General features: G+C 42.7%; 1 protein-coding gene and 1 long non-coding RNA gene across 2 annotated transcripts in view; both read right to left on the bottom strand.

The window, feature by feature from the left end:
* Psd3 (pleckstrin and Sec7 domain containing 3) overlaps positions 1 to 13,691 on the bottom strand; it is a 536,277-nt gene extending 522,586 nt beyond the window's left edge. The window contains exons 1-2 of the mRNA XM_085680351.2: positions 13,571 to 13,691; positions 8,285 to 8,475 (exon numbers count right to left, since the gene is read on the bottom strand). The gene's annotated coding sequence lies outside the window, so the exon portion shown is untranslated. The remainder of the gene's footprint in view (positions 1 to 8,284; positions 8,476 to 13,570) is intronic.
* A 2,249-nt stretch (positions 13,692 to 15,940) lies between these two features.
* On the bottom strand, positions 15,941 to 18,602 carry LOC146890650 (uncharacterized). The gene is made up of 3 exons (XR_014998659.2): positions 18,439 to 18,602; positions 17,537 to 17,764; positions 15,941 to 17,389 (listed from the first exon to the last, which is right to left on the bottom strand). It is a non-coding gene; the product is annotated as an uncharacterized LOC146890650 (long non-coding RNA).
* Between the last annotated feature and the right edge of the window lie 7,294 nt (positions 18,603 to 25,896).

Below are 25,896 nucleotides of genomic sequence, written 5' to 3'. Positions count from 1 at the left end.
TTCATTGAGGACTTCACCACAAAAAGCCACTTTTTTCTTTTCCTAGGACAGCAAGTGTGTAGAGGACAGTGGAAGGCTAATGGCACAAATGCCAGACAAGGAGGAAAATCAGAAAGACAAAGAAAAAAAAAAAACAGAAAGTCAATGAAAAAATTGGCTTAGGGGAAAATAGTCCCTAAGGCGAGAATGAGCAAAGAATAAATACGTATATAGAACAGAGGAAGATGGAGGAGAAAGAAAACATACAGTTTCCATACTGCTTAGGCACAGCTTAAGGGAAGAAAGGTTTATTTGGGTTTAAAGTCCGAGCAGATACAGTCTGCATGGTGGGGAAGGCATGCAGCAGTAGCTCCATGGTGACACGTGTGGGGGACACCCTGTCACACTGATTCCAAAGTCAGAAAGCCAGCAGTGCCTAGAAAGTAGAATCAGGTTAAACCTTAAGGCCGGTCAGCATGAGCCTATTCCTCCAGTGAGACTCCACCCCCTGAAGGTTCCAACTTCCAATACAGTACTGGCGACTGTAGTCTGAGAGTTCAAACACAGGAGCCAAAAGGAGACATTTCACATGGAGACCACAACTGCCTCCTTCTGAGAACCCTGGGAAGTCACACTTCCTGTCAGGAGCTAGAAGAGAAGGAAATGGAAGACCACAGGAGCACAGGGATTACAGTTTAGAGCAGAAATGTGAACCTCCATCCATTTAATCAACTTCCTCTAATCACTACACCTCCGACCAAATGGCCCTTTAACCTGAGAAGACAAGAGGCGCTCAGGCAGAAGCTACATTTATTGACATCGTCAGTTACGTCTGAAAGAGAAACCACAGCGGCTCATGACCTTAGCTCTGAACATAAAATGTGGTTGTATTAATTGCTCTCTTAGGGACCAAAAGTAACCTTGGCTGAAGGAAAGTAATGATTACCTTCAGTGTGGGACTCTCCGCCAGAGCTGCTGAGATTGCCTGTCATAACCCCACCTATTGTGCCACTGGCGTGCCTGACTGCCGCAAAGGTTGCTGGGACAGCCCTCTGGAGGCTTTAGTTCCTCCAAGACAAGAGGAAAACCATCCCAAGCTCACAGGAAATCAATTCTTTGGGGGACACCAGGTCATATATACTCTGTTTTCTGACTGCTTCCAACACAGTCCAACAAACACTCGGTGCTAAGAAACGCGAGTTTCGCCGGAAATGAGGAAATAGCTTACGTGTCAATATTGACCTAACAAGGGCAACAAGCCCTGAGACTGCGCTCCGTCTTTAAAGGGTTGTCGTCAGCAAAGTTCCAGTCTACAAATGTGTAAAATATTGGCTGTGTTTCCAACAGCAAAGCCGCCACCTGGTCAAGGGCAATGCTCCAAAGCTCGACTATACGTTTAATCACAGCTCAGCCTATCGTTAATTTCCAAATATGTGTGACAGTCAGAGTACTCGTTAGCTCTTGCATAACCAACCTAGTGCAGTACAGAGCAAGACACGGTAGCACTCAACTGGCTGGACATATTTACTACTTTATGAACTAGGGTTCAAGTTTATTGCTGTAATGCTCCTGAGATATTTCTTAAGATTATACACTACCTAAGAGATTATATTTTATATACAGAACAATCTGGCTTGGCCAGAAAGCTTATTTCTTTTTCTGTAAAAACTTTAGCTACCCTCTTACTCTGACAATTCAACGTTTATGGTTAATTTAATACATTTTATCGGTCCTTTAGTCTGGGTTTCTTTCAGTCTACTTTGACACAGTAAGATGTGAAGTTTGAGTTACGTAGCTAGCATTTATTTAATTGGTGAGATGGGTTTAAAGAACAACCAAGACAATATAAATGAAAACACTTAGTAAGAATACAATATCATAATTATGATTTTAATGTGTTCCACTAAAGTTCAAGTGTTCTCAAGTTTCCCTCCCAGTGTAGTATGCTGGGTTATTGGGCTGTGGGAGGGCATGTGAATTTATGGGCTATCACGGTGGGGTCCTTGCTCTAATGGTCAGCTCTCACTGCCTTCTGCCTCACAACCCTCTCACATGTCTTGACACCGGAAGAAGCCCCAGGAAGGCCCTCACTAGATGCTGACAATATGGTATTGAAATTACAAGAAATGAATTAACACCTTTCATTAATTTCCTATCACAGGCATTCAATCACAGCAACAGAAAGAGTTAGGCATGGTGGCTCGCCCATGTCTACAAAGCCCAGCAGTTGGAAAGACGAGGCAGTGTGGGGTTATGATTTCTAGGCTAGCCTGGACTACATATTGAGACCCTGTTTCCAAAAACAAACACAAACAAACAAGACAGACAGGAAAAGACTAAGATGGCCATCAAGATGAACAACTTTTAAGTAGATTGGAAGCAGTGTCTCAGACCTTCACTGGGCTTTGCTCTGAATGGAAATGTCAGATAAGGCAATGGATAGAAATTAATCGAATCTATTTTAAAATGTCTTTTATTTTCCAAAATGTTTGAATGTAAATGAGGCTATTATCTTACTTTTACTAACTACATATGCAAAGGATTTGCAGAAACTAATTAAACATCCATTTCTAAGTATTTAACTAATTTTGACTCTTTCTAGGAAGTGCCCTTTACGCTTATTAAACCAATCAAATTTATTAAAGAAAACTGGGCTTCGAAGAAATTTCAGAGATTCTATTATTTGATGCATGCAGTGTCAGGAACAGTCACTTAACTGTTTGAGCATAGCGTTTGATCCTAGCTTTGGGAAGACAGAGCCTGGAGAACTCCTAGGGTTTGCTGGCCAGAGCAGTCTAGCCAAATCAGTGAGCTCCAGGTTCAGTGAGAAACCCTGTCTCAATAAACGAAGTGGAGTCTTATTAAGAAAATACCTGATATCAATCTCACAGCCCCAATGGGCACCCACATAGATCCATATGCCATCAGGAACACGCATGCTCATACATATTCAATATTGAATTCATTATTTAGATGATTAAGTTTTCCTATGAAATTTTGTGGTATCTTAGTCCACCTTATCATGTTTGATGGGCATTTCTTCCTTCTCTATAATAGGTTTTTAATTTTTGTTTTTGTTTTTAACTGGCTATCAAAGACCGAAAAATAATAGATTTCAGATACTATCAAAATCCAAAGCCCACCAAGGTTATGCTTCAAAGCTGAGCCTCCCTGAGCCTCCTGGAAAAGGAGGGAGATGCTTCCCCCACCACAGGCTAGTATGAGAAGAGCTCTAGCAGGTCCTATGAAGCACTCGGCACAGGTTTGACATGGTAGTCTGTACCATGGAACAAGCAAGGCAGAGCAGGATGAGACCAGAGGCTCCTTGCCTTCTGTCATTGGCTGGGTACAGATGCAAACAACTCGTTTGGGTCAGTGAATGGCCCATAAATAAGAGTAGGAGCGCTTATTTGTAAAACCTTTACAAATGTTTCACTAAGTCTCATACCAGGGGGCCCTACTTTATTTGGGTAGAAAGAATCCAGAATAGGCCATAGTCAAAGGAGTGGAGGGGACATAAGACATTGAAGATGACCACAAGAAAAATCTACACCCACCTTAATGAAGCTGGAGGTACCCAAAGGAATATTTTTGAAATCATACTAAAGTCTTTCCAGGCCCCAGATCTGCTGTCAGGATCTGCCACACTCAGAGAACCTGAGTAATCTGCCTGCCTAGAAGAAATGGAGACATGGCTATCTGGACTATTGAAACAGGGCTCCCTAGTTGATGGAAACTTCTCCCCTGAATTTCTGCTGGTAGGAAAAAAAAGACTGACATCTGGGCTGGGCAAGCCTGAAACTTGTCTCCAAGAAAAGGATTTCACAGGATAGCAACGAATAATGGAACCAACTTGTGGGAAAGATGGGAGCCCAGGCAATGATGGGTCAGTGATGGGCTGCTTAATTATGCTCTTCTCCTGTTTTCTATTGAAATTTTGTCCTAATTTAAGGACCTGAAAAATGGATGGACAGATGGCTGTGGGTCTCGGGGATAGGTGGAGACTGTGCCTTTCTCTGAATCCTTTTCCCTCTTTTCCCAATGCACCTACATCTAGTTAACCTCCTTCATCTGCTTTTCTCCATTAATTTGTTCTTTTCAATTAGCCTATCTGAGATGTGTGGCCAAACCTAGCTTATTATAGCTGCTGGGTGCTATAGAGATTTGCATTTGTATGGATCTTGATTTATTGATGAAAATTTAAGGTCAGTTTTGTTATATGTATTTCTTCTCTTTACTAAGGTATTTTGTCTGTTAGTTCATTTAAAAATGTAATGTATAATTAAAAATATAGGTTAAGACATAGTCATCTATAATAATCAAGTCATGTTAGTTAGATTTTCTATATATATATATATATATATATATATATATATATATATAATTTCAGTTAGGTATTCTTCAAATCTTTCAGAGACCTTCAGAATATAGCATTTAAATGTTTTAAGAAATTAAGACTTTTCATGTCAGAGACATGTCTGCTCCTAGCACTACCAGTTACTTCAAAAGGAAGATGGACATTAAAGAGACTCCTTATGGAGTTTGCTAGCCATTTGAACAAGAAACTGCTCTTGCCTGGACTATTTAACTGGACATGCAGGACCTGCAGTAAAATGACTACTAAATTTGCCTAAAGGTAAAAGATGGTCCTTCAAGATTCCTGTTTCATGAAAGAGTCTGCTAGACATTCTGAAGGACACAGAAAAAAGGGACTGACAAACTGCCAATATAGGCAGAACTATCTTTGAAATTTCCTGCTTCATAAAAAAGTCTACTAGATACTATGCACCTTTAGGCTAAAAATAGATGCCCCAATGGTACAAAAAAAAACTTTGGGTGACTGTCCTGGTTGGAAAATGTCTCTGTCAATTCTAGAGTTTTAGAAGTTGCTTACAGTGCATTTACTGTTTACTTAAGTAATATTATATCCCTCTAGAGTCTTTAATAGAGTTAAAAATAGATAGTAATAATATAGTTTTCCTTAGTTGTAATAAAAGATAAAGTAGATATAAATATTGTAACCTTAATTCTCGCTTAATACCTATTTCGTTATATGTAATTTTTCTATGTTAAAGTTAAAACCTTCCTTTTTATTTAAACAGAAAATGGGAGTTGATGTGGAATTTCCTTTTGTATGCTGTGATTACCATTGATAAATAAAGGAACTGCTTTGGGTCTATAGCAGAGCTCTAGGGGAACAGAGCTAGGTGGGGGAAACCAAGCTGAATGCTGGGAAAAAGGAAGTGGAGTCAAAGAGAAGCCATGGAGCTGCTGGAGACAGATGCTGGGAACTTTACCAGGTAAGCCACAGCCCCGTGGCAATACACAGATTAATAAAAATGGGTTAAATTAATATAAAGTTAGCCAATAAGAAGCTAGAGCTAATGGGCCAAGTAGAGATTTAATTAACACAGTTTCTGTGTGATTATTTCAGGTCTAAACTAGCTGGGCGCCTGAAAACCAACAAGTGGCTTTCTCCAACAGCTGGGGACACAGGTTCGGATCCTACCCCCTCCGGTAACATGACAAACTTGAGGATGAACATCTGGTATCTGTGTGGCTTCCTTCCTCTTCTAGTTGGGGTGGGGATGTTTGGCTTACATTTTCAAGTTATAGTGAAATCAGTCCAGGGAGACCATAGCAGGGATTCAAGCAGCTATTCTAAGCACACCCATAGTAAAGATCTAAGAGATAATTTGTATCCTTATTGCTCTCAGGTATATGTTTATCTCTTACAGATTAGAATCTTCTGCCTTGGGGTTAGTGTTGTCCACAATGAGCTGATCTCTATATATCAGTTAATATTCAAGATATTGTAGTCATTCACACAGGCCTGTTCTACAGAATTCCTAGTTAAGACTCTTACTAAGTGATTCTAGGTTGTGTCCAACTGACCATTGAAAGCTATCAGTACAATACTGAATGGGCATCTAGGATCAAGACACAGAACCCACATGTATTCAAAGTTAGAAGGCATAGAAGATAAACCCTGTATGTTCTAACTATGTATCTAATTGTTTGAGCATTCCTTTGTTTTACCTTCCAGGCACCATGACTATGCTTGTCCACTCAGAATACAGAAACGCACTCTGTGAGCAGAATCAGTTCAGGCTGTTATAGTCTTTCCTGTCCACCTGTTTCTGATTCTCTCGGTGCCTCCTCCGCTTCTGGCCACCAATCTCCCTTTTTCTTTCCTCTTCAGTTCTTTATCACACCTCTTTTCTTTCCCACAATCCATTGCACCTGGATTCTGAACCTCTGCTTATATTTTCATTTTGCCAACTCAAAGTCACCCCGACAAACCTCCATCCCTCTCTTGGCCACGATGCTCACTCACCAAGACTAACCTGATTGCAGTGTTTTTGAGTCTTCCAGGCTGACTGACATCTGTTTACAAAGAGGAAGAAGTCTATGTCCTTTTCCATGGCTGCACAGACACCCTCTGGAAAGCCACCATGAGTATTCAGAGGTACGGGGCACAGGCTAGACAGAAGCCCTGGCTTCAGAGGCAGTTTAAGAGTGACAGCTTCTCTCTTTCACTTATACAAGTCCCTTTCTACTGATATTTGCAAAGTGTTTACACTAGAAATTCAACACAAAATTGCATGGAATCCTCATGTTTCCTTAGGCCCCTTCAAGCATGAACCCTCTAGAATCCCAAAGGCCTCCCCTAGAGTTGCTCTGGCTTCCTTAAGATTCCACACTGAGAGTTTTAGTTCCTTCTTTTTGGGGACAAAGGGTGCCCTGAAGAAGTCAAGGAAGTTCCCTCCCTTTCCTATCTCAGGGAAATGAAAACTTCCAGATGGAGAAGGGCAGAAATAATATCCCTTGATGCTGCAAGAATTCTTCCTAAGACCCTAGAACTATCACAGCCACAGAAGTATACCATGCACTCCTGAACCCTGACAGCCCGCATGTGTTTCCGTCTCCTGTCCTGTCCACTTACCTCACTGTGGCTAGGGGAGTAAACCGGCATTTTATCTACATTCCAGAACACTCCCAGCCTTTGCTACTTATTGCATGAATTTAGTCTTCTTAGGAACAGGCATAATACAAGATTACATTGTTTCAAATTATTTTTCCAAATTATTTATAAAGATACGTTGTTTTCTGTGGTTACTCATCTTGCAAGAGAATAGTGACATTTATTGTTGTTAGGAACTGATCCACATAGAGACTGGATACTTGATATGTCTAGTAACAAGTTTCCTTTTGGTATCTATAAACTGCAGCAATTTCACATTTAGATGTTTCTCCATTGATAGGACGAGGGCAAAGGACATGGAAAAACCAACTTGGTGAGTCTGACTATAAGACTAAAAAGAATAAAGATAATGAAAAGGTTCTTTGTGGTTTGTTATCACTTGTAATTCTGGGTTTTGACATTTAGTTACCCAGCTTAAAAATACATATGGTGCCTTAGTCTAATATTTCTATCACTTATAATTATTTTTGTAATTGGCTTGTCACCAACTCAACACATTTCAGATGATTTTTGTCTTTTTAACACAAACACTATTATCAAACAAAGGGCATAAAAGGAAAATTTCTACTCTATCTAATTTTTTAGTTTGTCTAAATTTCTTCACAAGAGGATAGACTTAAATTTCAAAAGAAAATGTCATCCCCCAAGGCTGAAGAGATAGTTCAATCCATGGAATGCTTGCTTTACAGGCTTGTGGACCTGAGTTCGATCCCCAGGACCCATCTATAAAAGCCAAGTGTGGTGCTATACACTTCCAGCCCTGGGGAGGTAGAGACAGACAGAGCCCTGGGGCTTGCTGGCCAGCCTGCCTAGTCTACTGTGCAAGTTCCTGTCTCAAAAAAGTAAGATGGACATCTCCTGAGGAATGACATATGAGATTGTCTTCTGTCCTCCATACACATGTGTACATGTACTTCTGCATACACAGGCACACATGAACACATAAACAAGGCTGTCCCTCAGCTCATGTCCATGAAAATTTTATGTACCAAGAGTCAATATCTAGGAACTTATTGAATGAAAGGCATAATTTGCACATCATTAACCTTTTTCATCTTGCCACACCACTGACAATTAGGTTTTTATGCCAGGGTAGGGATGAGGTTGGTAAGATCAATATTTTTCTGATTCTTTGAAGAAAAACGTGCACCAAAACAGTTTTGTTATAAGGTCCCCACGCTCCCCTCCCACCATGGGAGAATTCTTAGTTCTGTAAAATCTTGGATAGGGAAAACAGAATTTCTCAGAACTCAAACATCCCCGCTAAACTGCATCCTTGCTAGTGGCTTGCTAGAGTGCCAGTCTGACGCAGTGACTTACCAAGCTGGAGTCTGCTAGCTCCTCACAGAAGTTCCTCTCTGGGTTTCAGCTTGTGCCTGGAATTTAAAATGCAAAATGTTCGTGAATGGCTGTTTATCCCAGCAGACTCCACACACAGTGAAAGCCCAGGCCATTCTCTCTCCGAAATCTTCACGTTCTTTTCTTTGCTGTCTTCCTCCTCTTCTGCACACCTAGTCATGGATGAGAAAAACACAGTCCTGGCGCGCTTGTCAAGCAAACTGCACGAAACATACAAAATCAAGCAAGCACAAATCACCATCCACGAAAGGATTCAGAACTCTTTTTCTTTCTTTCTCCAGACAGAGGGAGCTGACTCTATTTGCTCTCTGCTCATTTAAATTTATCAATAGAGGAAGTTTTTCAAGCCAGAAGTATTAAGTGCAGAAAGAGACATCTCTGCAGAAAGAGAAAGAGGATTCCCAATCTAGCCAGAGGGTAATTGGACCCTTTGGCTCCGACAGCTAAAGAACATTACAGGAAGTGTGCTGGTTAGCTAAAGTTAGACAAACAGTGGCCTCTTATGGAGGTCCCGATGTCACACTGATTGCAAACGGTGTGGTAAGTTGCAATTTATTTCGACAGTCATTCTAGCTAAAATGCACGGTGGGAGAGCTGTAGTCGGAAAACCCACTTTAAGTTGGATTATTTCATTTCTGCAAATAAGGTCAAGTGTTCCTCCCAGCTCTGATTCCCCCTCCTCCTCTTTGATACTTTGAAGATACAAGCTTAGTCTAAGGCTCATCTATTAAGACTTTACAACCAGCATGTGAGGTTTTGTCTTCCAAATGCTGTTCGCTTCCTGCGTGGAGAGATAAGCAGGTAATGTCACTGTGTTTGTTTTGACAGTCCCAATGTGGGGGGACAATATCTCCTGACTGGGGGAAATCCTCCATCTCCATATAGTACCTGAGAGATCCGGCAGGAGCCATGGACACTGGCTAGCAAGGCATTTGGGCACTGCCTCCGTCACCTGTGCTCATGATTTCCTTTCAAACATGAACGTGGCCAGGGAGACAGGCACTGTGAGGCATAGAGAAGGTCTCCTAACAAGCAGTCCCCCGAAGAAAAACAAAGAGCCGCATCTTCTCTCTGTCTAGATTTGGTTATTTCTGGGTTTCCTGGAGGTGTGCTGCGCTGGGAAGGAGGGCACTGAACACGGAGAGTAAGGTTAATCTGGGTGGGGAGACGAATAGAAATTTGAGGAAAATTCCCTGAACTTTGAGAGCTCAAAAATGAACGAAAGGAAAGCTGCGTGGAAAGGAAGGCTCCACTGGGCGGGGACTCATCTGCCAGCGACAGTTACCGTGCAGTGTGCTTCCCGGAAGGTCACACGAGTCCAGCTCCGTAGTCCCTCAGATGAGGGCTGGCTTTGGGCCCTGTTAGTGGCTCACTCACCAGGAAAACAGGCATTGTCATGAATGAATATCAATATTCTAAGCTAGTCATGATTTTGACCTCCAACTGTTATTTTTCCCAAAGGCACACTTGTGAGTTTATTTCTTAGACACATTATATTCCATTAAATATAAACTCACTAAATTCGTTTCCCAGAGATATTTTGTAGTAACCTAGTTGGATGATTTCGGTTTTATTCAATACTGTGTCTGCCTTAGAGTGTTTTGCAGTCCTGAAGGCAAAGAGAGGAATTCTAGCAGAGGTCTCCCAGAGGTTAGCACCCTCCTGAAGTATTTTGTGAGGTATTGTTTGCAACTAGGACATAACTGTCTTCTTATCTGCTTCCGGAGTTGATTCTGTGTTTATCTGAGCTGTAAACAGCTCCCGAAGGTCAGCCTGCCTCTGATGAGGACTCTGGTCCTGTCTGGTTAGGGTGGGCTCTCTCTGCCTTTGCTCCAGTTGTCTTCTGTGGCTGTGTTCTCCTCTCCTATGAAGGCCTCCTCTCCTCCTTTGCTGTTTCTCAGAAACCAGTCCATTCTACTCCAGCTTTCTAAGGCCAGTACAGAATGAATGCCCACTCTTTGCTCATCATGCGCTGTTAGCTTTGAAACATTGCACACCTAAAGCAACAACAGCTGCTCCTAAATATTTTCCCATTACAAAAGCTAAATGAAGAATCATTATGAAAAGCCTGGAAGTTTCAGAAATGTGTAAAATAATGTAAACTAGTCATATAAAGCTCCTTCTAACCAGATTTTGCTTCCTCTTCCTGTAGCTACTGGATGCCAATGGTGCCTCACTGGGAGGGGGGACTTGGTGCCCACCCTCTCTCCATGATATGAGGTAGTGTAACACCGATTTTCTTCCCACCCACCATTATCCTATGAGCATTTACACCTCATGGTTTTCAAACACAGTTTTTAGTTCAATCTAATATTCCTAATTCGTTGAACTCTTCCCCTCATTGTACAGGATTCAGATATTTCCCAATTTCTGGCAAGTATAAATAATGTTATTGAAAACATCATCTTTCTTGCCGTTTTAAAATTGCTTTTTTTTTTCATTACGAGTGATAGGTTTATGCGACAGTCCTGTGCATGCACCAGTTTTCTATACCCTCTGCATGGGGGTGACCTCATCTCCACAGTCTTCTTCCTGAGAGACTCAGAAAGAGTGCATGATTTACCTGCGTCCACGTACTTATTGAAAATGTGGAATTCTTGTGGAATTCTTTCATTTTCTACTCCCTTCACCTCTTCTTCTCAAACACAACTCTGCCTTCTTAAATGTTGTTCTCTAAGCCCCTTAATTTCAGTTTTATACTAAGTTCTACTACCACATCCCAGACCCTTCCCTGATGGCCAGCTGAAAGTCACCCAGCTGGCCCCTAGCACTTGCTTTCTAGTCTTCCCTGATCACTGCTACAGATCCATCTGGGATTGGCTCACTCTCTCTCTCCAAACCCTGCTGACTTCTCTGTGCAGCTTCCCATCAAGCTTCATCACCTGCACGGGCACTGGGAGCGCCACCTCTCCCAGTGTTTCTAGTTTGTGCCCCTGCTGTCCATCTGTCTGCAATCCCATCTCATGCCTTCCTCTTATTCCCTTCGCATTCCAAAGCGACTTTCTTGCTTTATCTTCTAAGCTTCACTCCATCCTCTGGGTCACAGTTCACGCCTTATCTATTCTGTGAAACAGAAGAACCTTCTGTGACATTCAAAACCTGGGCAACTTGAGTGCAGATCTCCACCATTCTTGCTGGGGGGTCAGGGGTAAAGAAGATGTTCCCTCAAGCTTACTCCTGCATATGCAAATAATAATGCCCTATGTATGCTCATCAGAGCCTGGGAATAGCTAAATTATGTTACAACGTTTTGATAAGTTTCTAATGTTATGGAGATGAGACAAGATATTGTCTACTGTGACCATTAATATCTGTAACTCTGAGTCATCTCAATATCCACGTCTGTGTCACACACTGCAGCCCTTAAGAGCATTGGTGTTCTCGTGATCCTCATACTATGAATTTTGTCTGTCTCATTATATTCTCTGATGTCGTACATGTGTTCATCAATTTTCTTGCTCAGCGTGGCTGAGTTTCTGAGTGAGGTACAGTGTGTCACCTTGTTTTATGCCTATAAACCCCAGAACCCCAAGTTATTCATCACCCTAGTGTTCACCAGACTACTCTAGATATGTTCTAGCTGGCAAGATCTAGGTGGGGTCACACTGGGATTTAAATATAAATAGAGAAGCTTGTGGCCCCAGCTCTCTGAAGGCCCTAGAAATAGAAAACTCTTGCTTTGGGGGAAGTTTTTTAAAGATTAGCTTACACTTTGTGAAAGTTACATATGAAAGTATTTTCTCCACTGAAATCTGTCTCTTAGAAATATCTCCTAAAATTTTATAGCAATTCTTCCAAAACCACACTTCCTGAAGTCAAAGGGAAGAACCAAGTGTGTCCTGTAGATATTTAGGAACGAAACTATACTGTTGGTTGTCTCAATCAAAAACACCAGGGTAGCCAGCGCTATCTTATTACAGACTGTGTTGTGAAAGCCTGTCTTGAAGTTATTTATTTAATCTTAAAGTCAACTTTTAGTTTTATCTAGTTAGTAGAGCCCCAGAGAACATTCCCACCTATTAGGTTAGTCACCAAAATGTGAATTATAGGTAAGGTTAGATTTAGTGAACAATGCAGGGGCGGAGGCTAGAGTTAGACCATGCTTAGATTTGCCGTCAGTGTTGGGTGGCAGAGTTCACTCTAGGATGAAACTGAGTTTTAGTAGTAGTTTGAAGGCTAGGATTCATGGCAGAGTTGCCACTGATGTTATGGCTGGGTTTAGGCTGTCCTTATATTCCCAAATATAAAGGATACTCTCACTAAAAATATCCTGGAAATTTCCATTATCCTGTATGGTAAAAGACTTATATTTCTGTCCATTTTTTTAGGGCGACAGGTAGAAACATGACTGCAGGAGCAGCTTCAGTGTGCAGTGTTCCTCAGATTAGCTGCAACCGTCAGCTGTAAAGCTCTCTCAGTGAAAGACAAGCAATGCTTTCGTGTAGGCGTTCGCAGTCTAAAGGTCAGCTGCTGGATCATGTTCGGTTGGTACTTCTCCCCCTAACATCTCCAACATAGAATTTGACACCATTGGAAGTGCTGTGATCTGGAGTGCACCAACCTTGTAAAACACTTCTAAAATATAAAACATGTACATCTTTGAAGCACTAGTTAGTCATGAAGTTCCATAGAGGAAAAAAATATTTCCTAGTTGGCAGATGTTTCTCTTTTATGTATTTCTAGGCCATACTTCTTTCTCAAACTGTGAACTACAATGTCCAGCGGCTGAATGATGTCCTTGCCCGATCTAGATGGCCCCGAATAATGTACTCACAGTTTAGGCGGCACATAAACATCAACAGTCCCCTATTGTCCCCCACAGACATCCCCTAACACGCTTCCTCTCTTTTCCATTCTACTTGAAGACAGCACCATCACCGAGAATTCTAAGCCAGCACTCTGATTCAGTTCCTGTTTCACCACCTACTGTGATGTCTCTTAATGAAAATCCCTCAGCTCTCCCATCCACGTCCTCCCTTTTGCTCTCAAGTTGCCCTTTAGGGCCTCTTGCCTAAACCATTTGCAAGAAACTCTTAAAATAGCTGTCAAGCCATTGCTCTACCGTCCAGCTCTCCCTTGCCTACTCCACGGTCACCAAACCAAGATGTTTTATTATGATAAACACTAGCTGAAAGTCTCTCTCAGTCTCCCTTTCAGAGGCTTCTATGGTACTTACCCTTCCATTTCTCTAGAGTTTTCCAGTTCTCTTGGTTCCCAGTGGACACTGAATGTCAAGATTGTACTCACCACTCATTAGGACCTGCATTGCCCTGCCGTGCATGGTTTCGTGCTCGAAGTTGAGGAGAGTTCATTCATCCACACACTACCACTTCACTGACCAGCGCTTGGGTGTGCCCGTGATCACAAGATCACAAGATCACAAGACTTATACTGAGAGAAAAGCCCGTGTAGGACTCTGAAACTCTCACAGATCCTCTTTGTGTATTAGTGTGTCCGGTCCCAAAATAAAACTTGTGCTGTGTAAGGTTTCTTTAAAAAGCACACCCTGCATCTCTGCAGGAAGCTACAGATTAATAAACAGCTGACAGAAGACACTAAAGGGACTCAGTGAATCACCAGGGTGCCCTCACTTACTCTCACCAGACTAAGGAGATGGAGGAGGAGTGCACAATGCTCATTTCTCCTTGACAGATTTGCAAAGGATGTTCCAAAACTTGGGGGGATCAGGACACCGCTAACTTCCCACATCATGGTGCAACAGAACCACAAAAAAAGAAAACAATCATAACAAAAGCGAATCTGGGAGGATGCGTGAATACAGAAGGACCACTTCATTCTTTGTGACCCCCATGTATGATGCAGCATCTTACACGTTGTACAGACTGTTTCTAAATTACTCGTGAGAACAAATGATGACAAGTAGACCACATGCAGTCCATTCCTTCCTACCCTCCTTCTCCCTTCCACCCTTCCTCCCTGCCCCCTTTCTTTCAACAAGATCTCATGTAGCTCACTTTATTTTAGCTCCTAACACAGCTGATGACTGCCTTGATCTTCTGAACCTTCTATCTTTCTACCTCTGGAGTGCTAAGATTACAGGCACAAACCCTCAAGTCAGTTTCTGCGAACTCAGTTTCGTGTATGATAGACAACACTCTACTAACTGAGCTACCGCCCCACCCCACCCACATGTGTGTGGGTCTACAGCCACTGGGTGTCTACTCTGGTAGACCTCAGACCAGAAACACGGGAGACTTAGAGTGGAGCTCTGTCCTCACCATGTGAAAATCGAAGAGCTCAACTACCCTCAGTACAAGACTGAAGACCTTGTTTTCAGGTTACCTGTAGCAAATGTCAGCTCCTTGGAGCATTCTCTCAAAATCACCTTCAATCCCAGGATCTGGAAGGTCAAAGCCTCCCACAAGTTTTCTGCTGGAAAAATGATATAAGCTGGGAATATAGATGGAATGAATGATTGTGGAGATATGATAGTCAAAGGAATGATACTAGTTCATTCATAAAAATAAGACCATGTTTGAGACTCCTTCATCAATGGGACCAAATAAAGGGTTAAATTTTGCCCATTAAAGGTAGGCTTCCCTCATGCTTGTCTCCCCCATACTTCTTACTTGGGGTCAAAATACCCAGGTATATCACTCTTAGGCATATACCTGAAGAATACTCAATCATACCTCAAGGACCCTTGCTCAACAATATTCACAATAGCATTATTCGTAATAGCAAGAGCCTGGAAACAACCTAGATGCCCCTCAACTGAAGAATGGATAAAGAAAATGTAGTGTGTTTACTCAATAGAATATTACTGTGCTATAAAAAAAAACAACTGAAATTTGTTAGTATCATGAAATTTGCAGGCGAATGGAAGGAATTTAAAAAAAAAATCCTGAGTGAGGTAACCTAGACTCAGAAAGACAGACACGGTACATACTCACTCCTAAGTGGATAGACGATATAAAGCAAAGCAGAGGATAGCCAGACGACAATCCACAGCTCCAGAGAAGCTAGGGCCTTCTTCCAGTAATAGATAGAACCAGATAGAAAGATCCACAACCAAGCACCAGGCCGAACTCCAGGAAGCCAGTCGATGAGAGAGAGGAGGGATCTTATGGACAAGGGAGGTCAAGATCGTGATGGAGAAATCTACAGAGACAGCTGAACCAAGTTCATGGAAACTCATGAAGTCTGGATGGGCAGCTGTGGAGCCTCCGTGGATCTGAACCAGGCTTTCTGTATGAGGGAATCAGTTGTGAAACTTGGTCTAACTGAAGGACGCCCCACAGTAGGACCAGGATCTATTCCTGGCACAGGAGCTAGCTTGTTAGAGCCCATTGCCAAGGAGGAGATGCCATACTCAGACTTGATGCAGAAGGGAGGGGTTTGGTCCTGCCCTAAATTAATGTGTCAAACTGTGTCGACTCTCCATGGGAGGAGTGGATGGGGGTTGGTCTGGGGTAGGGAAGAGATAAAGGGGGCGGAAGGAGGGAGTGGGTGATTGGTGTATAAAATGAATTAATAAATAAAAAAAATTAAAAAAAGAAAAACCCAACCCCTCCCCCAAAATGAGAAAACGAATGTAGTTTCTGTCTTAGCTGGGGTTTTTATTGCTGTGAAGAGACACCATGACCGTGACAACTCTTACAAAGAAAACATTTAATTAGGGTGGCTTGCTGACAGTTTCAGAGGTTCAGTCCATTATGATCGTGAAGGGGAGCATGGCAGTGTGCAAACAGATGTGGCGCTGGCTACCGCTTTCACCAGAGGGCAACAGGAAATCAACTGGCTGTCACAAAGAGGGAAGCTTGAGGAAAAGGGACCCAAAAGCCCACCTGCACAGTGACCCATCTCCTCCAACAAAATCACACCTCCTTTGGGGATCATTTTCTTTGAAACCACCCCAGTTTTCAAAGCAGCCCCTGTGGGATGCTGGCCTTCAGATCTTCCCTTCTCCTCCACAGAGTTTCCTCACTCTGCCTTCCTGTGAGTCTCAGCAGCAAGTGATGAGTTTTGATTCTTGCCAAAGCAAGCTCTGAAGGAATAGGTTTTACTTGCTTTAATGTATGTTATCTTGGTACATGTTATCCACGGATGTTTAGAAGTGTCAGTCTGCCTATCCATAAGGGAGGAAGGCTAAGGCCAGGAGTAGTAGAACATTCTGGGTACCAGAATGGAGACTGTTATGGGCAGAGACTTTCAAGTTCAATGGGAGAAGTGCAAATACAGGTGCAGAGCTCAGGATTACTCAGTTCGTGGACTGGATCCCTGTAGAAGAGGGAAGGACACACGGGCTATGCGGCGATACAGTGGCGTTGACCGTGGAGAGCTGGAGAACTTTTGCCATGTAAGCCTGTTTGTTTCTGCCTGCTTAGCCTTGCCTCCCCCTGGTGGCTCCACCAGGCTACTGCAGTGAGAGCAGTGCTGGTGGCAACCTTGAGAGAAGCTGGTTGCCTGGTTGCCTGGTAAGTTCTCATTTTGACAGCAGCAGACCTGCCGAAGCCAGGGTTCCAGAGAGACCTGCAGGAACCTGAGTACAGGGGCACACGGTAGGGACATAGCAGAACTTTCACGGTCCTCGTGTGCACGCTGACACACTGGTCCTCGTGTCTGTGATGTGGCTGCCCCTCTCACTGGTCCAGATCTTTCTATCGTAAACCCAAGGATAGCTTCGTGAGCCCGAGATGTCCTGAGGGTGACATCTCCAACTGCCGCCCTAGTTGGAGATGTCACCCTGTTGGGACCATGGCACATGTCATGTAGCAAGCAGCATCAAAGTGTGGAGCTCTGCAGTGAAGAGATGTGCATCCATGGGGAGCAAAGGGCACAGCGGCAGAGCTGGCAGGGGAGGACCACTCCAGGCACCTCTGGCGGTGATAAGGACCACATCAGTTTTCATAACTCCTGTCCATGGAGAAGCTGTTGATCCTCAGGCACCTTCTTCAAATGGCCAGAGCAACCTCACCCGACAGTGCTGAAACTTTGGGTTGTCAGCATCTTGCCATCTGGGGAGCAGAGGAAGGAAGGCCCTGGGAGATGCTGCTAACCTTCAGCTTTAACTCCTATGTGGCCTCATTGTGTCTTTGCTTCTTCCTGGAACAGAGAGCAGAGAGAGTTTAAAGAAAACAGACTTCAAACGAACGACAAGAATAACACAGCCCATGAGGAGCATGCATAATGCCAAAGGCTGCCAGTTCAAACCACACGAGCGCCAGGCGGCCAGTCCCACAGACAACTTACTGTTATCTTGTTGGTTGGCAAGGCAAGCATGCTTGATTGGTGGCTATCCTCATTTTGTCTCTTTGATGACAAACTCTGTAGTAGGGATTTCCAGGAAAAAGACCACAAATGAGCCATAGATTACACTGCATTCTGTGCAGAACATGTTGTTCAGTTTTTCATTACTGGACTGAGTCTTGGTGTAGCTGAGCCAGAAAACATCCATTAGCTCCCATTCCTCTGCTGACTCTGTAAAAAAAAAACATGCTGGAAGAAAGAAGTTCAGTGAGTGAGCTATCTAGAAACCTGTGAAGCTTTTTCTCAGATGAAATAGGAATAAGATGTGCCAATAGCCCAGGGCTGTATTGATGTGATGCTGTGGAACCACTCCTCCATGTGAGTCTATTATCAACTCGTTTTGGAATGCCTTCCTGACAAGTAGGTTGTTTTGACTGTCATTCTTTTTTTTTCCCCCCTGAGACAGGGTTTCTCTGTAGCTTTGGAGCCTGTCCTGGAAACAACTCTTGTAGATTAGACTGGCCTTGAACTCACAGAGATCTGCTTGCCTCTGCCTCCCAAGTGTTAGGATTAAAGGGGTGCACCACCACCGCCCGTCATCACTGTCGTTCTTATGATTCTGACATAAATTCAGAGGATGGTGAAGATCTGCCACAACAGAGTGACAATGAGACACAATGTACCTGTCCCACAACAGAGTGACAATGAGACATAATGTACCTGTTTCACAACACAGTGACAATGAGACACAATGTACCTGTCCCACAACACAGTGACAATGAGACACAATGTACCTGTCCCACAACACAGTGACAATGAGACACAATGTACCTGTCCCACAACAGAATGACAATGAGACACAATGTACCTGTTTCACAACACAGTGACAATGACACACAATGTACCTGTCCTACTCAGCACTGTCAACTTGAAAGAGCTCGGAGACCTCTGAGAAGAAAGCATCTTCTTGTGGGACCCTCACCCCTTATTTTTAAAGGGGCAAGAAGAAATTTTCTAGCAGAATGTTTTCCCAGGAAGATAGTGGCCTTCCCCTCTGCCACCCAGGATATTCTGAGCACAAGGTCACTTAGCTCAGCCCAGCCAGCCACCTGGTACAGGCTGATAAAGATGGCCTAACTCAAGAACAGTGGTCTCTCTAAAAACAAGAAAAAAAGCTGACTTAACAGAATGTGAGGCAGCAAAAGTCCTTGTATCCGTGCCAAAGCATCTTCAAAGATTCTCTTTGTAGCTATGCCTTTAAAAGCTTACCCCACAGAGGAGATACAACTCCTCTCTACCTTGTTGTAACAGGGATGGAGATGAGTTCCAAACATGTTTGTAGTATGCTGATTAAACCTTGCTTATTACAGTCTGGGCCTCTCTGGTGGTCTCTCTCTGGGGGTCGTGATCTGGGCACAACATTTGGTGCATTGGCCGGGAACCCCAGAGATTCCACCAGGATGATGGAAGTCCGGAGGTTTATTAGCATCTACTGATGAGAGAGCGCTCCTTGTCTTTTGTCTCTTTGTCTCTGTCATTTTGTCTTGTCTGTCTGGCTATGGCTGCTTTGATTTTGTACCGGTCGACCGATTTGGGATTTTGGTATTGACAGGTGTTCTCTGAAGTGGACTGCGCTTGTATAGAGACCCTGGAGAAGCAAGGGACGCCTTGTCTTCCAGACAGTGATGGGAATTCTCCCACTCCGGGGTCATTTCTAGACAGGGGCCTTTCTGGCTCCGGGTTATTTTCAGACAGGGGCTTTGCTGGCCCCGGGTCATTTTCAAACAGGGAGTTTGCTCCCGGGTCATTTCCAGACAGGGATGGGAATTCTCCCACTCCCGGGTCATTTCTAGACAGGGGCCTTTCTGGCTCCGGGTCATTTTCAGACAGGGGCTTTGCTGGCCCCGGGTCATTTTCAGACAGGGAGTTTTGCTCCTGGGTCATTAGACAGGGACCAGCATTCTACAGACCCTGGGTCTTTTGCAGCTACCTCAGAGACAGCTGTTTGAGTTTCTTCCATAGTGTCACTATGTGTCCTGTCCCTGAAATTTGTCAAAGTCCTTTTATGTTATGTTATGGTAATTATTGTTTTGTTTCCTTCCTCGAGGCTCCTATGGAGCCCCAGCCCCCTCCCCGCAGCAGTTAGACATGGAGAGGAGAGAGGAAAAATCTTAAAGAGCACCCAAACGAGACTGGGCGCAGAGAGGATAGGGAATACATGCCTGTGACTTATAATGTCTTTGGGACTACTACATTGGGTACATGGTGATCCCCTGGAGTTCCAAAAAACTGTTGTCTCTTTGTTTATCATGTTTAAGACTGGACTGACGAGGAAAATAAATAAAACAAAACTTAAACGTAAAATGCAGATATCTTGACAGCAGCCCATCTAGGGTCTGTATCCCTAGCCCTGAGCCAGGTCTGATGGCAAGAGAATACACAGTCTGGGTGCTGAGAGCTAAGCCTTGAGACTGCGGGAAATGCAATATGGCAGAGGGTCTGGGTGGGCGCTGAGGGGCTCCGAGGCCAGGGAGCAAGGACACCTGAGATGGAGCGGATGGCAAAATCATCATGCACCCGGCCTCAAACGGTGGAGCTAGTGACTGAGAGAGGCCGGCTGCAGCAAAACAGGGCAGCCACCTCTCCCTTGTTCTCTCTCTGTATCTTGAGGGTCTTTGCCTTAGGCAGAAGAGAGGGACCTACACGCAGGTGACAGAGAATTGACTACTTGCAATTAAAAAAACTGTGTAAATATAAAAAAAAAATCTGAGATCATGGTCAAAAGAAGTTAACAAAAAACTTTTTTAAGAAAGCATTGACAGCCAAGGACACTCTCTGTGCCCACTGCTGCTGTCCCCTCTTTTCTTTTCTGAACCAAGTTCTTCAGTATGATAACACTCAAGGTCTCTTCTACTGGCCAGCAGTTTCCCGTCTTAACACTTTCCTGTCCTGATGCTGCTTATAAGAAATTTTCTATTATACCAACCTGTAATTTAAAAAAAATGTTGATTTTAAAGTAAATGTCAAAAGATACATTATGAGCCTGACCTAATGGGCCGATCAGCATTATAACTTAAAAAAAAAAGATACATTATGTTTAAAAATGCTTTAATTTCCACAGGAAAAAAATATATATGGGTTACAAACACTTATCACCTTTTATTAAGATGCATATTTCTGCTTTTGTTTTATACAATGTTCTGCTAAATAAAATCACAAAAAAGACTTTGATAAAAATTTACACATTGTCTATAAAGGTTTTTAATAGAGGTTTTTAAAAGACCAAAAGATGTTTGCTATAATTTCTTGTACCTAACTGTTTAATGGTTTATTCTGGTTTTAAAAAGTTTTATTTGTCTTGTTAAAGGGCCATGGTTATTTCTTAAAAAATTATATATGTTTATTTTGCAAAAAATTAATCTTTGATAATTATAAGCTTCGTACTTGTAATTTTTCTCTGAGCTCTGGTCATTAGATTTGGGTTCGCAAAAATTTAAATGTCTTTTTGATATAGATAATATTAAAACTGTTTTATGCTGTTCTTTACTGATATATAAGAAAGTCAGTTACCACCGGAAATATCTGGAATTAGACTCCCAAAGGTGGGGGGGAAACGGCTATAAAGAAAACCACCAATGCCAGGTAATAGTCACCAAAAATGTCAACTATAATGAAATAAGTTATAAAACATATATGCTTATAAAATGTGTCATATTGTTAATATTTAGATTTTAGCCTCATTGTCTTTGCTAAAATCATTAAAGGTTCAATCTAACAAAAATATGATATATAATTCTGAACTGTTAAAAATACAAATTAATAATCAGTCATCCTCAAATACTGATATAAGTACATGGATAAGCTTTATTTAGTCCCCTATATATGTTTTAAAGCTTAAAACAAATAATTTTTAATAATAAAGTCTGTCTAATCAGAGATACCTGGACAGCCCTAAATACTTCAGAGATCTATAGAATATGGCATTTAAAATAATGTTTTAAAAGCTTATATCAGACAGAGACTCTGAGATCCTAACAGTGACCTAAGGTCTCCAAAGAAGACTATGAGACACCACAATGTCTCCACCTGGATAACAACAATGCTGACCACTGGGCGAAATGCCCCGATGCTACAACCTGCTGCCAGGACCCAGCCCAGACTGTGGGCAAACAGTAGGACCTTGGAGAATTGATTGTACCACTTTTGCCTAGACAAAATAAGGTCAGTCTTTTCCATGTCCCTCTTCCACAGAAACCAATCACCTTATGGTCCTGGTAAAGCCTGCTGTTCTGATACTGCTGCCTCCAACGCTATGGAGACCTGGGTATGACCGTATATGGGCTGGTCTCTGCCATTTTTCTGTTTTGTCTGTACTTAAGTACAATTTATTTATCCTTCTAAGATCTCTGATTGTATTTAATGGCTAGGCCAACTATAATATCAATTTAAGAGCAAAAAAAGATATCCAGATCTTTACACAAAGCTATAGTCAGCTTGTTAGCTCATTATATATAAAGGTCTAAGGATATAAAAATTCATAAACATTAAGGGTTTAAAAAATAATTTAAAATAGTGCAAATAAACAATAAAACAATGACTACATACTGTTTGGGTTACAAGTTCAGGATTTTCTATGTTTTTGCTGGGACTCAAAGGTATAAGTCTAGTTTTTACTGTTTTATATATACCTGTTATTTGCTATTTCTATAATGTTGATTTTAATATGGGCCTAAAAGTTTCAAATGTATTAACTTCTGTTCCTAGTTTAAATTTGTCTCAACAGGTTTCCCCTTGGTTGGCGGACACAAACAAACATTAATTGCTGACTGCAACCTGCTCCAAACGACTGTGGAACATGGACTTGCTAAAAATCTGTTATGGATCAGTCTAGGAGATATAAATGCTCCCTGGCTCTTCAACAAAGTCCACAAACCAAATGTTCCTAAGATTTTCTCTTTTTTACTAGCATTTCACCTTTGTTAACCCTTGACAACGACTCCCCAAAGTCAGCTGGAAGCAGTTAAAAGAATACACCGTCCAATAACCCCTGTTTAAAATGCTAAGTCAAAGGAAACATAAAAAGACTCTAAGTTTAAGAGACAATTTGGCCAAAGTTAGCAAAACCAGCTCATGATTGAGCTGATTCTTAGGACCAAGAGGAGTGGGGAATGTGGGACCCTCACCCCTTATTCTCAAAGGGGCAAGAAGAAATTTTCTAGCAGAATGTTTTCCCAGGAAGATAGTGGCCTTCCCCTCTGCCACCCAGGATATTCTGAGCACAAGGTCACTTAGCTCAGCCCAGCCAGCCACCTGGTACAGGCTGATAAAGATGGCCTAACTCAAGAACAGTGGCCTCTCTAAAAACAAGGAAAAAAGCTTACTTAACAGAATGTGAGGCAGCAAAAGTCCTTGTACCCATGCCAAAGCATCTTCAAAGATTCTCTTTGTAGTTATGTCTTTAAAAGCTTACCCCACAGAGGAGATACAACTCCTCTCTACCTTGTTGTAACAGGGATGGAGATGAGTTCCAAACATGTTTGTATTATGCTGATTAAACCTTGCTTATTACAGTCTGGGCCTCTCTGGTGGTCTCTCTCTGGGGGTTGTGATCTGGGCACAACATTCTGAGGACTGTCGTAGATTGGATCGTCCAGTGGGCATGTCTTTGGGGGACCAACATACTGGGGGCAACACAACACCTGGGCAGGTGCTGCTGGGCTGTTTAAGAAAGCTGGGTAGTCATGAGCCTGAGAGTAAGCTGGAGGAAAGACCAGCAAACAGCCAAGGTGCCCGCCTCCACGTTCCTGCCTTGTGTTCCCACCCCGACCTCCCTGTGACAGGTTGGGACCTGAAAGTGTAAGGAAAACACCCCACCACCACCCAGGTTGCTTTTGGTCACAGTGTTTCATCACAAAAATAGAAGAAAACTCAAATAGTATCTCAGTCCGATTTCTTATGCCATTGAACATATCTTAGTGGGAGCTGCAGAGATGCACCAGAAGTTGAGTACTTGCTTGCTCTGGTAGAGAACTTGGCTTTGATTCCTAGCACCCCGATGATGGCTCATTGCCTGGAACTCAGTTTGAGGGCATCCAACATTCTTGTCTCCTAGGTCACTGCATGTGCAGTGTTCATACAGATGACTAGCCACATACACAAGCACACAAAAGTAAAAAATCAAAACAAAACACATTTTGGTTGGACATCTGTAATTTTAGCACTTTGGAGGCAGAGGCAGGAGAATTGCTACAACTTGAGGCTGGTGTGGTCTGTATAGCAAGACCCAGGCCAGACAGAGCTAAATTTAAAGACTAAATTTAAAGATAAATTTAAGGAAATATTTCTTGAGTGATTTATATTTAGGAATATGTATTTATGGATATATATATATATGGATCTGTATATATGTTTATGGGTATATATATAGATGTATATACATAAATTATATATATATATATGTATGAAAACATAGCTAATCTTCCTGGGTCTTGTGGTAGTTTGAATAAGAATGGCCCCCAAATCAACCTACGTTAGGATCCAGCAGTACCACTCTTGGGAATATACCCAAAAGATGCTCAATCATACTACAAAAGCATTTGTCCAACTATGTCCATAGCAGTATTATTTGTAATAGCCAGACCCTGAAAACAACCTAGATGCCCCTCAACCAAAGAATGGGTAAAGAAAATGTGGCACATTTACACACTAGAGTGCTACTTAGTGGTAAAAAACAAAACAAAAAAAAACCAAAAAACAACAACAACAAAAAACCCCAATGACATCATGAATTTTGCATGCAAATGAATGGAATTAGAAAACACCATCTTACACCTGTCAGAATAGCTAAAGTTAAAAACACCAATGATAGCCTATGCTGGAGGGGATGTGGAATGAGGGGAACACTCATCCATTGTTGGTGGGAATGCAAACTTGTGCAGCCACTTTGGAAATCAGTGTGGCGGTTTCTCAGGAAACTGGGAGTCAACCTCCCTCAGGACCCAGCAATTCCTCTCTTGGGAATATACCCTAGAGATGCCCAAACATACTACAAAAGCGTTTGTTCAACTATGTTCATAGCAGCACTATTTGTAATAGCCAGAACCTGGAAATAGCCAGCCTAGGTGCCCCTCAATAGAAGAATGGTTAAAAAAGGTGTGGAACATATACACATTAGAGTTTTACTCAGCGGTAAAAAATAATGACATCTTGAATTTTGCATGCAAATGGATGGACATAGAAAACGCTTTACTGAGTGAGGTAAGCCAGACCCAAAAAGAGGAACACGGTATGTATTCACTCATAAGTGGATTCTAACCATAATTAAAGGTCTTTGAGCCTATTATTCGTGATCCTAGAGAAGCTAAATAAGAAGACGAACCTGATGAAGATTATTTACCTATCCGCCAGGAGGTAGGAAATAGTCAAGAGTCCCAGGTAACCTTGGGTGCATGGGGGGGGGGGTGGTGGGAGGGTTGTTGGAAGGGGAGAGGGTTAGAGAGAAGGGAGTAGGGGAGGAATGGAGAAAGCTCGGTTGACCGGGATGGGGGGAAGGGAGGAAGGATGAATGTGGGATCAGGGAAGAATATATTTCAACTAAGGGAGTCATATTAGAGTTTACAGGAAACTTGATTATATATGGGATCCCAGGTCCAAGGAGAGATCCCCAGATTGTTCTCTGGACAGAGGAGGGGGTGCCTGAACCAGCCTTGGCCCGTGACCATACTGATGAATATTTTGCTTATCACCATAGATCCCTCACCTGGCGTTGGATGACGATACAGATGGAGGCCCGCGTTGGAGCACCGAACTGAGCCCCCCAAGTTCCAAACGAGGAGCAAAAGGAGGAAGAAAATGACGAAGGACTGCGAGGGATACTATCACCCACTGATACAAGGGGTCGGATCTAATGAGAGTTTACCAAGGCCAGATGGACCGTGACTGAAAGAGCATGTGATCCAACCAGATTCTCTGAATGTGGTTGGATTTTCTGAATGTGGCTGGCCTGCAGTCTTTCCGAGAAGCCATTGACAATGACACTGGGACTGGTTTCCTCTGCATATACTGGATTTTTGGGATCCAGTCTGTTTGGATGCTCACCTTCCTGGACCTGGAGTGAGGGGGGAGGAACTTGGACTTCCCACAGGGCAGGAGACCCTGACTTCCCTTGGGGACAAAGAGGGAGGAGGAGAGGGAGGGGGGGAGTGGGAGGGCGTTGGGAGGAGGGGCGTAAATGGAAACTGTTTATAATTTAATAAAATTACTAAAAGAAAAAAAAAAAAAAAGAAAACACTATGCTGGCCCAAAAAGATGAATATGGTATGTACTCACTCATAAGTGGATACTAGCTATAAACAAATGACATT

This window comes from Myodes glareolus, chromosome 23 (genome assembly GCF_982192425.1).
Source record: "Myodes glareolus chromosome 23, mMyoGla1.1, whole genome shotgun sequence".
Taxonomy (NCBI): domain Eukaryota; kingdom Metazoa; phylum Chordata; class Mammalia; order Rodentia; family Cricetidae; genus Myodes; species Myodes glareolus.
This window is presented reverse-complemented; position numbering and strand designations above follow the sequence as displayed.